Source organism: Podarcis vaucheri, assembly GCF_965113315.1.
Source record: "Podarcis vaucheri genome assembly, chromosome: 12".
Taxonomy (NCBI): Eukaryota; Metazoa; Chordata; class Lepidosauria; order Squamata; family Lacertidae; genus Podarcis; species Podarcis vaucheri.
Window position 1 is genome coordinate 23,398,590 of NC_138750.1, and position 17,289 is coordinate 23,415,878.

General features: G+C 43.1%; 1 protein-coding gene across 2 annotated transcripts in view; it reads left to right on the plus strand.

Annotated features, from left to right (window-relative positions):
• Window positions 1-17,289, plus strand: part of ZNF385D (zinc finger protein 385D) — a 567,358-nt gene that overhangs the window by 39,513 nt on the left and 510,556 nt on the right. For both annotated transcript variants that reach the window (XM_082193430.1, XM_082193439.1), the window contains exon 3: window positions 12,104-12,315. The gene's annotated coding sequence lies outside the window, so the exon portion shown is untranslated. The remainder of the gene's footprint in view (window positions 1-12,103; window positions 12,316-17,289) is intronic.

Consider the following 17,289-nt stretch of genomic DNA (forward strand, 5'->3'; position numbering starts at 1 on the left):
GCGATATCCCTACAACTACCCTAAGGAGTCTCAAAGCGGCTCACAATCTCATTTCCCTTCCTCCCCCACAACAAACACTCTGTGAGGTGAGTGGGACTGAGAGACTTCAAAGAAGTGTGACTAGCCCAAGGTCACCCAGCAGCTGCATGTGGAGGAGCGGAGACGCGAACCCGGTTCCCCAGATTACGAGACTACTGCTCTTAACCACTACACCACACTGGCCACACCACAAGTGGCTACACCACTTCCCCACACGGGAAACTGAAGCTGAGGTGCAATGGTTTTTACAAGGCTACTTTAGGAATTTACAGTTGAGCAATGATTGGAAGCTAGGTTATACACATGTGTACACATGCATGTACACACACGTCCTTGGATCTAGAGAGGCATGAGTCAAGGCCTGTGAGTATAATGGGGATTTCATTCCTCTTTCCCCCCATTACTACAACTGAGGACCATGTGATGCAATCAGGGAGGAATGGGCAGAAATTAAGGACCGCTATCCATGTGCAAGCGAAAGTGCCTTCTGTTCTTTCAATGCCAGCAGTGGCCTTTTTAAATCAGAGGCTTCCTAATGTTAAACATTGTAAAGCCATCATATATATTTTTGTTATGCATCAAGAGACAGTATAGCAGACACCCATGTATTTTTGTGTTTCCTCTTTTGTAGCTGTCAGACTTTCCCAACTTTATGGAAGGTGCCATTCATCAAAATTAGGATTCAGCATGAACCCTAATGCATTTAAAGAGGTATATATATCAGCCATGCAACAATATTTTCTATTATTTTTTTCCTTGCGGATTTTTGAGTTTTTCCTATCTGTCTCATTGGAGATCTAGTTAGTAAGCTATATAAATAAGCACGGCATATAGGTTCATTAGATTGATAGGAAGAGACACCTTGTCACTTGTGAAAAGATCAGGTATATAAATGGAGCCAAATTAAGTCTAGCTACGGGCCAGTAAATTATAAAATAATTGACAGGAGTCTGGCCACATTTGTCTGCAGGCTCCTTCTATCAAAACCTGTGCAAATTACAAGAATTGTACCTATTTGTAAGAACTAGACCTGGACAATGCAGTTTCACCAAATGAATCGTAGTAACAGCAGCAACAACAATGAAGCCTTTGGCAGGGTATGCAATAAGTATTTCAATAAATAGTTAGGATTATATCTTGATTCACTGCAGATTGGGAGTGTGCTGTTAAGTTTGCTGTGTACACAAACCAGGTTTTTGTGATTATTGGATGCCCTTAACAAATATAAAAATATTGCAAAGGAAGAGGCACGTTGGCAGGAAATTAAACTAGGGATATAATTTCTAGGCTGGGGGAATGCTCCTGAGCATGTTCCATTGACAAGGTTCTAGATGGAGAATTTTCTAGAAAAAACATCAAGGGCTCACACGCAGCCTAAAATTTCTTTCTGACACTGCTGCTTAAATACCTTTCTGATCCTGATTTTTTTCTTATGCACAGACTGTACCTGTGTAACTATTCTTATCTCCTTTCTTCGAAGGGACCCCAAGCAGCACCCATGATTTTTTCAATTTTGTCCTCAGAACAACCCTTCAAGGTTGGTTAGATTGAGAGATGGTGACAGGCTGAAGGTTACCCAGTGAGCTTCTGGGCCAAGTGGGGATTTGAACTGTGGTTTCCTCAATCCTAGTTTAATATCGTTTCTGCTATTCCATACTGGCTCAGTCTTTCTCTATGAGGCAACTGCTGCATTTATCCTTATTCTGTGCCTACTTGACTAGCAACGACCTTATTCTGTGCCTACTTGACGAGCAACGACTAGAAGCCATTCACAGATTTGCCAAAATTGTAACCAATGTGCCATTTACTTTTCAGTATCAGTTGGGGACAGAAGACAACAGCCCTGGGTAAAGCTAATTCACCATAGACTAAATGCTACAAGATACAACATAGTGACGAGGAACCTAGAGCTGGTGGACCTAATCTATGCCATGCCCCCTCCCGACTCCCTGAACTGGGATGGGGTCTTCTCATCCCCATTGTGGTGTGCTGGGTGGGGAAGGGTTATATACATACACAGGTCTTCTAACAATCAGCAGCAAGGTTTAGTACCAACCAAGGACTAGTCCCAACATTTCTCTTTGCTAGTTCTGGTAGTGAAAAGTAGCTGAAAAATGAAGCATGTTTTGAATTCCATATATTTGGTGGAGGCGGTCTAAGTTTATTCCACCTTCTGTGTGATATACCTCTTGGGCTTCCCAGGCACTCTTCTGTTTAGGTAATAACATTTGGAACACATGTTGGTAGATCGACGTCAGCAAAAAAAGTTACAATAAAAACGGGGCCCTGGTTTATTTTCGTAAAATAAAAACTCATTCAGAGAGTCAGAGCTGCGCTTTGGAGTCTGACCGTGTGAACTTTCTCTGTTCCAGCAAAGAATTGTGAAAGTTAAACCTTTCTTTACCTCTGAAGATATAGAATCCTGTGAGCTTACATCAAAACCGTTCTATCAGTTTTTGGTGTGCTTCTTACAAAGTTCAATATACCAGAAATCAGTTTGACAGACCCATTGGATAAGATCACATCATCTCAGCGATATTAAGAGCTTAGGGCATTATATTTCTCCAGCTGTTACTTCCAGATAGCAGGAAACTGATTAGTTAAGCTCCCTTTGATTTTTCTTTTACCTTATCTGTATGCTATGATGGAGGTACTTACTGGTCAATTTGCATAGGCATATTGGAGAGCATAAACGTGACTTTTCCCTTTCTATAATTGCCCTTAGTATTGCAGGTATTTGGGGATTTTAGGCTGCAGTCCTATACCCATCTACCCAGAAGCTAACCCTGTTGAACGCAGTGGGACTTAGGTTGAGTAGACATGTATAGGATTGTACTGTCAACAGCAGAATTTTGATTCTAAACTATTTGAGAGTAAGAAATTAAACATGAAATGAAGGATAAAATGTTGCTTGGCATATCTACATTTCCCAAAATTTAATATTTCCCTATCTATTAATCTGTTTATGAATTGGCAGAGGAGCCACATAGCCCTGGCAGGGATACAAAAACATTCACTGTTAAATATTTGCTTGAGTGCAGTGAATCAATCTGTATTGCCCAGATGTTGTTCATTCTTTAAACAATAATTTCCAATTTCACCCTATCTGCACAGAGATTAATTTCCCCACATAGGTACATATATTTATGGCTGCAACAGTAACCCACCAATATATTGTTCTATTTAATGGCACCTTCACAAAAATTGTAATCCAGAAGCATTAATATTGTGGTGGTTGGCCATTAATTTCACTGGAATGTGGACTATTTCCAAATTCTTATCAAAAGTAAATGAAAACTGATGGCATGGGGAAATGTGTATGGTATCCCTCTGGATTGCCTTGTGGCAGGTGATACTGGGATTATTGTTGTTCAGTGGCTCCAGTCTTTCCTGAGGTATAATTCTGGACATTCCTCAAATGCAGAGGTTTGAACTTGATGACCCCACCAACTCTACGATTCTATGATTTTAAGTCATGTGATTTGGGCATGTCCGTGATACATTTTTCTTGGTCTGATGTTATCTCTTTCAATTTTTGTATTGATGAGATCCTTGACGTTTGCAGTTTGTCATGTACTTTTAAATTAGGTTCTTGTAGTATGGGGGTTAACAGCAGGAGAACAAAAGTACGGTAGATTTTGTGAGCCCTTATGGTTGCTAAGAGACCTATACTTTGAGCTTGGATAGATATAAAACCCATCACCTATTGCACAATGCTCTGAGGATCTCACCGCCGACATTCAAACACATTTTTTATTACTACCAATTTTGGGTGGATACCTGTTTGCATGTTTAGGTGACTAATATCAATTTATAAGTTTAAATTAAGATGAATGCATTGATAGTTATTGTATTCATAATGGGAGATGATGGTTTTTTAAATTCCTTTTTACTCTCCATTTTTCTTTTCTTTTGTTAAATTTTTTATTTAAAAACCCAATAAAAATGATGATGTCCTCATTTGAGGACCCATTGAAAATGATTTAAAACAGCAGTCCCCAGCCTGGTGCCCTCCCAATAATATTGTGAAGAGTTGTACAACCCTCATTGGCCATGTTAGCTGGTGGGAATTGGTGTCCCAACAACATCTTGGAGGGGTCAAGTTTTGGAAGAGTTTCTTAAAACAGTACACCACCACATCCTCTCTTTATTTGTAATCATTCTTTTATCACATTTCACAACTGCTGTTACCTGGTATGAACAAAACATTCTACAGGGACATAAAAAGCATTTATCTTAATTGACAGGTTTACTGCTGTACCACGGTAGGGCTCAGCTTTTATCTCGGCTATTAATCAGCATAACTAAACCAAGGCAGTTGTAATTTATGACAACATGCACTCTGACTATTCCTATTTACAAGAGGCAGTTCCTGTTTCCTGATAAGTGGCCTGATAAATTGCTGTCCTGTTTTGGCCAGTTAGGGATGCCTTGTTCCTAATGCTGTTAGGGTGAGCTGCTGGGGCTATAACTTCAAGTCTCCTTCCTTAGGCTTTCAATAAGTTGAACTGAGCTGGTGGATGAGTGGCTGCATCTTGTCTCCAGTGCCCTGAAAGTAAACACATCCCTATGGGCCTGAAAATGCCATGCAATGCCCAGCCTACCTTCCCATATGCACTTCAGATGTGAACTTTGAGCTGTAGGATGGTCACACTTCGGTTCTGTTGAATCAGTTCAACTCATTTAAATCTCATTTATTTCAGTGGTTCCAAAGTGTGGCTCCGGATCCAACTCAATATTTTCTGGGACACTGATACATATCAGATATGTCAAAACAAAGAAACCAATGTTCTTGTGGCTTTGGGTCTGAAATCACATTTTTGAAACTGGGTTGCAAGCCACAGTATCCAAGTTTGTCCATCCACCTAGGGAATCTTCAGATGAAAGGGGAGATCAGCTATATTGGCTGTTTCCTGCTTCTCTTGGTGGAAGACTTTGCTGGACTTCTGTGAGCAGAACGACATGAAGTGATACAATCCATAGTTTATATCTTGTTTGTGCTTTTTTTTTTTTTAAAAAAAAATAGGTTTGGATAAAATAGATCTGGCACTGCATGGGCATTGCTGACAGCGCAGCTCTTAGAGCAGGGGTAGGCAACCTAAGGCCCGTGGGCCAGATGCGGCCCAATTGCCTTCTCAATCCAGTCCGCAGATGGTCTGGGAATCAGTGTGTTTTTACATGAGTAGAATTTGTCCTTTTATTTAAAATGCATCTCTGGGTTATTTGTGGGGCACAGGAATTCGTTCATCCCCCCCCCCCAAATATAGAAATATAGTCCAGCCCACCACATGGTCTGAGGGACGGTGGACCAGCCCACAGCTGAAAAAGGTTGCTGACCTAGAGGATAACTAGGATGAAGAGTTGAGTGTGTGATTCCTAATGCTCCAGTCAATGGTATACCTCAAGACCTCAGTCTTTCTTTTGAATACCGTATGTGACTGACAAATGCTGGTGTGAATAAACTGATTACACATTATGCAGTAAGAGTTTGGAAATTTACTCAGGTGTTTAAAGAGAAAGCGAGGCAAAAGGCAAAGGAGACAGATACAACTGGGTGTTAATGTGCAATAAATATGAGAAATGAGCCTATAATTGGAAACCTCTAAAACTATATCTGAACAAAGATTAATTGAGTTAGTATATAAAGTGGACCCTGTGCTTTTGTTATGAATGCATTAAGGTTTCAGCTTTGAAATGCTTGCTGAAAACTTTTCTATTCAGCCAGACCTATGCTGCAGGCAATGTTTTTTGCTGTGGTTTGTAGACGATGCAGCCTGGACAGCACAGTTCTATAGAGTCTCATCAGTTGTTTTGCCCAAGCCTGCATTAAGGTTGGCCTTACCACCAGCCTGATGAAGACCAACATTTCTGGGTCAGGATGTTGCCAGCACTCCATGCATCAGCATTGGTGACCATATGCTTGAGGTGGGAGACAATTTTGTTTACCTGGGCTTCACCAGAACTATCAACCTCTCCGTCAGTGGCTAACTGGACAAGCGTATTGACAAGGTAGCTACACCAATGGCTTGCATCTCCAAAACGGTATGGAAGAATGTGTTGCTGATGACCAATGAAGGTCTGCCAGGCTTGAGTGTTGAGCATTTATGGAAGTGAGTCTTGGGCAACTTACACCACCAGGAGCGACGCTTCAACACTTTCCATATGTGCTGTGTCAGGAAGATTTTGGGCATCACAGCACAAAGCCCACATTCCCAGCATATTCACACTCCTGTCTCAGCGACATCTTCGCTGGCTTGGTCATGCCCACAGAATGGAAGATGGTAGGATCTCCAAGGACATGTCCTATGGGGAGCTGGCCTCAGGCACCAGACCCACTGGCAACACAATTTTCCATTACAAAGGTGGCTGCAAACGTGATATAAAGGCTGGCAACATCAGCCCTGCCATGTGTGAATCCCTTGCAGATGATCACAGTGCCTGGAGACAATCAGGTTGTGCATCCACATCAGTGACCAGAGGAGTAATAACTGCTGGGAGGGGCACAGAAAGAAGAAATGCCATGGTACACCTGTATCAGCACAACCAGATGTCTTCATGTGCCCCAGCTGCAATAAAGCATGTCTCTCTTCCATAGCCACAGCAGGTGCTGTAACTCTTCAACAATGCCCGATGGCGCACTCTGCTATTGTCTTCCAATATGGTTACTGTATGGTTTTATGTATTTTTGTAAACCACTTATATGTTTTTAATGAAATAAATATATAAGTATATAAAGTAAATAGATAAGTAAATAAATATTTTCATAAGTAAATAAATTAAATAAGGTTGAAAGAAATTCAGCTTCAAATGATCCAGCTTTGTTGAATCATGCCACTGTGATAGGCTCATGCTGTGATGTAGCAGTTACCATAGTAATTCTCTCCTTGGTAGTGGCAGCTGCAACACTAGTTAGTTATGCAGTGACTGCTAGCACTGGGTAGTGCTATCAGTGCAACACATTCTTGCTGATGTTTCAGACTGTTTTCCGACACAACATTTCTCAGGAGTTGCTGGATCTATGTGTGGCTGCTCCATGTATTGAATTTCTGAACTGGAGGTGCCCCCTTCTTCAGCCACTAGGCTAACACAGGTTAACCAACAGGTTATTCTGGGAAGGATGAAATGTAAAGAGATTCCTTTTCCAGCTGAGCCTTGCATGAGCCACACTGTCTTCCTGAACTCTGCAATGTTCCTGTGTCCTTGATTATTCTACCTTCTATTTGGTCCTCATTTCTGACCTGATCCTGCCTCCTGGTTTTCCCTTTGGCTTTCCCCAATCAGCCATCACAGGTGCAAACCATCTTATCTAGGAGTTGCAGTTATTGTGCAGCATGGTTAACAATGCCAGGGCTTTGAGAGCTTTAGAAAAAACACTCTCTCAGTTGATCAATTTTGCATGCCAAAGGTCTTAAATCCATTCCTTAGGATCTCCAAGTGGGATTGAGAAAGACTCCTGTTTGAAACCTGCTGCCAGGTAAAGTAGATTGATAATGAAAGAAAGCAGGAAGGAAAGAAAGAAAAGAAAAGAAAAGAAAAGAAAAGAAAAGAAAAGAAAAGGGGAATAGGAAGGAACAAAATACACCAACTGTAATAAAAGAAAAGAAAATGAAATGAAATAGCAACCCTTGTTCTAGATTTAATTCTGATCAATAGGAAGAAATTGGTTGAAAGTGAAGATGCCAGATAACTGGGGAGAAATGATAGTTTTGACTTACTGAAAGAAATGCTGAGTCTCAGTTTGAAAACTTCTAAAGACAATAATTTTAGGCTGACTTCTAAGTACTTTTGTTCCTCTCACTTTATGTAATCTGCTTTAACTTCTTTAAATGCCTGCAGATTTGGTTCCAGTGTACTTTTAAATAAATGGAACTGACTGCATAGCCAGTCATAGTACAGAATAATAAAGCTTTCAGAAAACCGTTATGATCCATTATATTTCCCTTGGAAAAATGCCAGGTCCCATCAAATGTATTTCTGTTCATGGACAGCAAGTTTGCTGCTCCAAATGCCCAGTGACCATTGTGCATAATTCAAGCAGTCATTGGTTGTGGGTTCACAATAAATTATGTACTAATGCACCTATAATGCTAAAAAATTATGTAACTGGAGGAGGATATTATGTGTAAAACTAACTGGTTAGAAAAGCATCGGCAAACAGTTGCATGACTGCAATTGTTAACAGGCCTACCCCATGCATGTTTATATAGAAATCCAACTGTGCTCAATGGGGCTTTTTTCCTACTAGGAGTGGGCAAATGTGTCTATTTCTGTTTCTCTGTTTCTTATTTTTCCTCTATCAGTTTGCAATTCTTTTTAATGTCCTCATGAAAATTCATCACATTTTAGTGCAAATATCTCCTAATACACATTTTACATGTAATTTTGCCTAATATACAGTGTTCCCCCCAGAAGAAATATCTCCTAATTAATTGCATTTCTTTTAGTTATTTTCACACATAAATACATTTTTGTGCATACTTTAACTTCGTATATGTACTTCTGTACACACTCCTAGGCTGCAGAGCTGCACTGCAAAATTTGGAGAAGTGTGAATTTTGAAGGGTGGCTGTATTTTATTTGCATATTGTTTTGGGAAATACAGATTATGTAGGCCATGCCTTTAAATGTGATCTGAATCGAATTTCTGCTCCATGCCTTCTCCTTGGTATGTTTAGGACTGCAGCCTAATTTGGGAACCTTTCAGACCCAAATTCTAACTCTTTGCAGCAGGGCTGGGGATTCTGTGGTCTTCCACCCTCCACGCTACCGGCCATGCTGCCTGGGACCTATGGAAGTTGGAGTCAACATCTGGAGAGCCACCAATTCACCATCTCTGTTTGTCTCCTATGCAGTCGCACTTCCTCTCCTCCTGTGATTCTCCCTACCACACCTTTTGATACAATCCACTAAAGGTCATAGGCTTCATTTTACATAGGGAGCATGTGCCAAATGTGGCACTTCTGTGATTAGGGTTATTTTCAGTTTCCCAGGGTTAAAAAGTGCTTAACCAGCTCACCACCTTCTTGCATTGATTGTTGATGTGAGGGGGCTGAAGGGCTAATACATGAGACAAGATAGTCAGTTGAGCTGGGAAAAGCCTCCTTATTTTAATGATTCCATCCACAATGTTGATAAATTGGATTTTTAGAGGAGACTATAGACCTCTTCAGGTGTTCAATGAAAGATGCATGAGGAACTACTGAAAGTGTGCCAGCTAGCATCACTCCTAAACCTGATCTGAAAGCAAACATTTTCTGACTATAACAGAGAACTACTTCTTCTTCTTTGGCAATTGTAGCCAAGTAAGATTGTCTTCCATGAACACAGCCTTAACAGTGAGTCTGTAAGTAACTGTGGAGGCCAATTCTGGATCCACACGTCATTCCACAGTGGGGGCATAGGTTTCCAGGCAGGAGTTGATCACGGTGAGGGTTTGCCAAACGTGCCTTCCTCTTAGCACATTTCTCCCTTCTGTCCTGAGTTTGAGTGTCTTCAATGTGCACAATACCTTTGGTAAAGGCTGTTCTTCAATTAGAGCATTCGCAAGCCAGTGTTTCCCAGTTGTTGGTGTTTATACTACATTTTTTTATATTTGCTTTGAGAGTCTATAAACCTCTTTTGTTGACCACCAGCATTACGCTTTCCATTTTTAAGTTCAGAGTAGAGTAGTTGCTCTGGAAGACGATCATCAGGCATCTTCACAACATGACCAGTCCAACGAAGTTGATGTTGAAGAATCATTGCTTTGACACTGGTGATCTTTGCTTCTTCCAGTACACTGGCATTAATTTGCCTGTCTTCCCAAATGATGTGTAAAATTTTTCAGAGACACGGTTGATGGAATCTTTCGAGGAGTTGGAGATGGCGTTTATGAGTGGTGCATGTTTCACAAGCACCCTCCTAGCTTCCTTACAAAACAAAGCTTTTCACCTCACAGGGTTATAGAATGGATAACAGTTGTTCCTTGAGGAGAAATGGGATACAGTTTTAATACATTTAATAAAATGAACTGTTTTTGGATTATAGAGGCCCACATTTCCACCTTATTCAGTTTTGTAACTATGGTGAATGGGTGCTTAGGCAACTCTGCCATGTTCCCAGGAAGTTGATAAATTGATTCTGGTTGTGCCGCTATAATGAATGAGCATTTTAAGTGTTGTATAATTACATCCTCTTGCTGGGGAACCTGGACATCTTATCAAAGTGGAAATCTACTTCCTAGTTAAAAGTATGCAATCACTGCTTTGTGGTCATGATTTTGCATCATGGATTGTTTGGGGCCAGGTTGGTGTTAGACTCTGAAAAGCATAAGCCAAGATGTAAGATGACTGGATATGATGGGTTTCCTCTCTCTCTTTTTGTGCTGCCCCCAAAAGCTCGTAGTCACTATTGTACAATCCTTCTGTGAAGCACAGGGTATTTTGTTTCATTTGTTGTGAAGGAAAGCCACATGCATCTTTCAAAGGATCATCAGAGAGGAATTAGGGTAAATAATATAGTGGGCTTGGAGAGGTGAAAACTGCTCACATCTGACAAGCAGTGCACTTCTTGGGTTTCAGATAGTACATGGGTAAACAAGTCTAAGAAGCTTGGGACACAAATTTTCACGACTATGGTGGCTCATTTACTAAAAGTATTGTATTTAGCATTAACTCTAGAAGTGTGTACTCCGTTTTGACCAAACTAAGCCTCCTAGAGGGCTATGATAATTTGTGCCCTGTGCTTTTTTGACTCTTCTACCTATGTACACCTGCTCCCTTGGCCAATAAAGTGAGATGAGTGCCGCAACCCCAGAGTCGGCCACGACTGGACCTAATGGTTAGGGATCCCTTTACCTTTTTACCCATGTACTATCTGAAACCAAAGGAGTGCATTGGTTGCCAGATGTGAAATATATTGCCATTATTTTCAGCTCTCCTACCCCCACTAATTGTCTGTCCAAATTCCTTGCTCCAGTTGAAAACAGGCAGAAATGTGTTTGCAACCTGAAGATCCAGAGTGCTACAACCCTATACACCCTTGCTTGGGAGTAAAGCACAGAGGGACTTACTTCTGAGTGCACGTACATGGAATTGCATTGTAAATTTTCAGAGATTTTTCTGACACATACCTGTAGGAAATGAACAGCTGGGAAGGGGATTTAATCTTGTTAAGGTTTATGACAGGGTGATAGCTATGGTCTGGCTAACTATCAAACACTTAACACAATTTAGCCATAATGAATCATAATCAAATTGCCTATGCATAGTGTGTAGGTGGTACATGACAACTGATATTAAAGAAGGGCTTATCAAATTGCAAAAGAAAGCCCTGTGCAGGGTGATCATTTATTCCCATTATAATGTATTTAACTTTTTAAACACACACACGCACACACACACAATCACAACCCACAGAGAAGAATGTATGAATTACCTTGCAATAGAGGAAACTGTTGTAGTTCAGCAATATCTGAATGGGCAATTCCATCATCCCTGGGCTGGGTCTGATGAAAATTTAGATCCAACAACAAATGGGCCCTAATCCATGCAGTACAGAGAATTAACAATGCCTTGCTACAATTACTTTATGATTATATTTTTGTCTGAAGTGCTTTACTAAAATATTTTCATTATGGCAACATGAGCAAAGCACAATTTGGGGGATCATTTATTTAAAATAATTGTTTTTAAATGTTTAACAATTCTGGGAAATAATTTATAATAGGGGGGGGGGGGAATATGCGTGCAGAAAGCCTTTTAACTTTGTTTGAGCACCTGCTTCATCATCAGCCATGGCTGAGTTTTCCCCCCATCTGTAAATCTTCATGTCAGAAGCTGGAAGCGCTGTCTGCATGAGGAAAAAATGTATTTGGATTTTAGACTCATTTTAGAAACCCCAGAATGTGTCATCTCATTGTCAAATTGCCTGACCAATAGTGGATATTGCCTTACCAATTTCTGGCCCCCTTGAACAGATTAAGGAAAATGCAGGCATAACCGAAGTAGATGATCTTCAAAGAGCGCCAGGTTCTTCTGAAAATGTGCTTTTGCAAAATGTGTCATTTACATTTTCATCTTTTCAGGTGCAAAGTAATATCAGCAGGTAAAGAGGCAATCATGTCAGCTTTACTAGCAAGAAACTGATGAACACCCCCCTCTTGAGGCAGTTTCCACTTACTTTCTCGAAAAATGAGTAAGCAGTTTTCTGCTGCACAGGAAGCAAATGTCTTTTATGAAGCAACCAATCACTCCAGTCAGCTTGAAGTTTCTGAAGGAAACTTCTGGAAGCACCGAGGTAGGTCTAAAGAATTGTTCTGACTTTACTACTATGTGGTAAAGATATGACAGAATATTCAGCTTCTGGCATCAGGTGAGCAGTTTATGGGTTTGTGCAGCATAGAAAGCGGCCTCATAAGTGAATATTGCTTCTTTGGTGTTCTGTAAGGGGTTCAGTTAAAAGTGGCCAGGACCAAAAAGTGAGCAATACTGTGAGCACCTGTTTTCTATAGCTGTTTTCAGACTACACTTCCCATCACGCCTGACTACTGGTCCTGCTAGCAAGGACCAGTACTGGTCCTGCTAGCAAGGGGTGATGGGAGTTGTAGTCCAAAAACAGCTACAGACCCAAGTTTGGGAAACCCTGGTCTAAAACACAACTCAAGACTGCTCCCATGGCTATCCCAATCCCTGACGATCATAAATCTTATTGTGAACTCTTCCAACCCATCACCACTTTCAGGCCTAGCACCTGAGCCAACTCTCCTCATTCAGAAGTTAGTTACGCATGCAGCCGGTTCAATTAAGCTGGCACTGCAGATGTGTATCCAAATACATAACTGTGGGTGCAGAAACCTGCTTTCACACAGACATTTCAATGATGTCAGTTTCCAGCTGTACCTCATCCAGTGCCATTGTGCTGTGCAATGCCCATGCATATGTGAATCAGCCCTGTGCCATATTGTGATGCAAACATCACGACCATCCTGCGCTTCGTATTGTGCAGTTAGTACAATTTGAAATATCCCCACGGCTAAGAAACATGACCACATTGCTTCCTTGTCACTTGAATGACTGTATGAGCTGCACTTAATTCTGAAGGTTCTGACACAAGGATCAGGAGAAGGCCGTTTTCTATTCTGAAAATCTTTCGGAAAACAAGCAACTCTGTCATCACACCGATATTTATATAATGGCCGAGTGTTGCGTGCTGAGGTCCCCCAAAACCCCTACCCCAATAACTCAGACATCACACGTAATTTTTGTTTAAGGTTTTTGGCATAATTTTGGCCACAACTTTATTTTTTTTATACAAATTGAGAGTGGTTGCTTAGGCATTGGTTATGACTACCTGTCCCCCCCCCGCCTTGGGGGGACAGCACTGACTCCGTAGCCAGTCCCGGAGGAAACATGGTCAGAGTCAGATGGAGCTGCGTCACAGACTCTCACTGCTCCGCGCATGTTCCTTGAAGCTTACACGGCCCGCACCCTGCCGTCAGGGTTTGGACGAGGGGGATGGTAAGCTTCAGAATTCCTTTAACGGAATACCCGTCTGCAGCAGCATTGGAGGGGCAGGCACAGCCAATCCATACCCCTCCACCAACCAATTTTAACCAATGCCTAACCGCCAACCTTACAAGTTGTGACGATTTGCTAAGCAGTAGGCAAAACCCAAAAGGCACGCACTAATCAGCCAATTGGACAAATTCCTACTGGGCCCCCGCACCAAGGCGAACGACCCCATGACAGGCAGAGCAAGGTCAAAGCGCAAGCCCAAATCAAGGGAGGGCGGGCGGGAGATCCGATGTCCACAGCGAAAGAGAAAGAGAAAGCTGTGGACCCTGCTTATATAAGGGGTCTGACCCCACCCCTAAATTGGCAACATCAATTTTGCCCCAGTAACAACTTCTTCCAATCTGCTCCAGCCCATTGCCATCAATGGCCTGGTCACTAACTGGGGGTTTTGTTCGGCCCCATCCGCAACACGTGCTCTCTCTTTTATGAGAACACGCTTTGCGTGCTGAGGTCCCCCAAAACCCCTACCCCAATAACTCAGACATCACACGTAATTTTTGTTTAAGGTTTTTGGCATAATTTTGGCCACAACTTTATTTTTTTTATACAAATTGAGAGTGGTTGCTTAGGCATTGGTTATGACTACCTGTCCCCCCCCCCGCCTTGGGGGGACAGCACTGACTCCGTAGCCAGTCCCGGAGGAAACATGGTCAGAGTCAGATGGAGCTGCGTCACAGACTCTCACTGCTCCGCGCATGTTCCTTGAAGCTTACACGGCCCGCACCCTGCCGTCAGGGTTTGGACGAGGGGGATGGTAAGCTTCAGAATTCCTTTAACGGAATACCCGTCTGCAGCAGCATTGGAGGGGCAGGCACAGCCAATCCATACCCCTCCACCAACCAATTTTAACCAATGCCTAACCGCCATTCGAGCCCTAACGCTCGCCGCCAACCACTCACAAATTAAGCCACACCCTCAGCCTGGACACCATAGCATCCAACCACACATCATTCCCAACTGGCGAGAGATGAACCCCGTCATCCCTATAAAATTCAATCGCCTTGAATGAAATCAGAGGGTGAGGGATCACAGACCCGCCCAGATTCACCACCAGCTTGCTTGCCGCAGAATTAATCTGCTTCCTTACACGTTCGGTGGCGGCTGGGCAAGGACTACCTCGCCAAATGTGGCGTTGCAATAGCTGTGACCAAATTAGCTTAGTTGACGGCACCAGTGCCGCCAGCTCTCCAAGGTCCTGTAATATGGCAGCACGCAGCCCATAGCAGGAAGAGGAAACCATATCGTTCTCCCCGAGCTGCACCATGATCGCCGAAGGAGAGCCAAACCGTAGGACACGCCGTTGCATGAGAGGTAAGAATTCCCTCCACAGCATCCCCCTTCTGGAGATCCAGGACACCTGTACGTGCTGCGGAAAGCCCAGGCCATCGCCCAGTCCAGACTGACGAGCTCTGTCCGCAGCCCAATGCACAATACTGTGCCCTACTATCCAGATACGGATAGCAGCCCGACCTGAAGAATTTTATTATTCTTTATTTTATTTTACTTTATTTTATTTTATTATTTTACACTTCCTTATTAACATGCTTACCGGCCTCTTTGGTGGTAGTTTGTCTAGGCACTGGTTCCTGACTAGCTGCACCTGACCTCAGCAGGGCAGCACTGACGACTGGGCCCCACCATATCGTCAGTACCAGCAACATTGTGGGGGAGCAATGAATCCCAAGGCAATCGCATCCCGCCAGGTGTCGTTCCCCATAGGGGAAAGATGCACCCCCCATCTGCCCCAAAGAGGGGAGCAGTCTTGAAGAAAATAGCAGGGTGCAATATCACAGAACCACCTAAAGCAAGGACCTATTTTATTTTATTTGTTATTTTATTTTATTTTATATGTTATTTTATTTAATTTAATTTACTTTATTTATTTTATTTTATTTTCCACCGCCATATTAACATGCTTTCTGGCCTGCTCGGTGGTAGTTTGTCTAGGCATTGGTTCCCGACTAGCTGCATCTGACCTCAGCAGAGCAGCACTGACGACTGGGCCCCACCATATCGTCAGAACAAGTAAACAGCGTGGGGGAGCAATGAACCAGGATCAGACTCAAGCTCACCCCAAATGCTCCCAGGGACTCTTGCGTGGCCCTACCCCTCGAAAGGGGGTTGACAAAGCATGGCAAATCCTTGGTTTCCTTTAATGGAATATCTTTGCGCATTGGAGGGGACAGGTGCTCCAACCCCCCTTCCAGACCACCTTGAACCAAATGCCTTAAATTATTTTGAGTCCAGGGAGAGCTGCCATCAACTCAAACCAAGCACTCTTGCATGCAGGAATGCAAACTTATGCTGGAGGAAGACGGCAAATCATTCCCGCCTAGCTGTACCACCAGCACTGCGGGAGGACCTGCACAGGTCATACTCGACCGCACCAAAGGAAGGACGTCCTCCCAAAGCATTCCCCATCTGGACATCCAGCCTATGTTCACATGGGCAGGAAGACTGAGATGGCGCCCCAGTCCAGACTTGTCAGCGCGCTTGCCAGCCCAGTCTACAATGCTGTGGCCCAAATGTGCACCACTGCTCCTATGAGAAAAGGAAATAACAGACAAGCATCAGCACAGACATCATTGTGACACTTCCTGATATAACCCTTGTCAGCGTCAGACTTCCAATGACCCGTATTCACAATCCTGTCTACTGGCAGGCCCCCAGTGTGCAGCCGTTGCAGCAGCCCTATTCGGAAGGAATGAGGCGTGTCCAGTGGTAGGCAAGCCGCAGGCCGTGATAACTGGTGCACGATGTAAGCACATTAATGCCTGGCTAATGGGAACCCATTTTCATGCACTAGGAGTGGGCCAGCCCCCAGGGGAATGAAAAGCCAAATTTTTCTGGTATCCATAACCGTGCAAGGGCCCTCCTCATCTGTAATGGGAAGCCTGATTGTGGCACTCCTGCCCACTAAGTCTGTTTTAGAGTTCCCAACTCTAATGACAAGCTCCAAAGCAGATAAGGAAAAGTCCTGAAGCAATAAGCCTTCAGACTCTCAGCCCTGTGCTGGCTCCAACAATCATTTCCCCAACCTTCAGTGCCCAAAATGCAATGGAATACTGAAAGGAGTCTCGCCTTGATCTTTTACCAGCAGACAAGTTTTAACTTGTTGCAGATCCTGCATAGGTAAAATTGACCGACTTCCTGCCCACTGTCCTATGAGGTTGGAGCCTATTCCAACCTTCCAAGGCCCTGCGCATTACAAACTTTATGCAAGGGTCTCTGAAAAATAAAGCTTCTGTATAACAGACATTGCAGCGGACTGAATTCTTATAGTTATAACAGCACGCCCAATCTGCGGCAGGTGGACCAAATACTGCAGGATCTGCTCAGAGGATGGGGGCCAGTTCATCTGAATGGCCGAGGACTGCCAGCTTAAGGCTAAGAAATCCATCCAGGCCTTCCCATAAGAGCTAAAAGCAGAAGGGGAAATGGAAGCTGCTGCTCTCTGTGATTACTAATTGTTGTCAAAATGCCACAGGTGGTCTGGAAAAGTCTGGCAATAGCTGAGTGTCTGGAGCCCAGGATCTGAAGCGCTCAATCTGAAAATGGGATAGAGTGTCAGAGACATCATTAGAGGATCCCGTAATCAGGAGAGCAGAAAGCACAATATTAAACCTTAAGCGGTGCAGCTCAAAAGCATGAGCGGAGGGACGGAGACTCTGCTGGAGCGTGAGAACTGTTTAGCCAA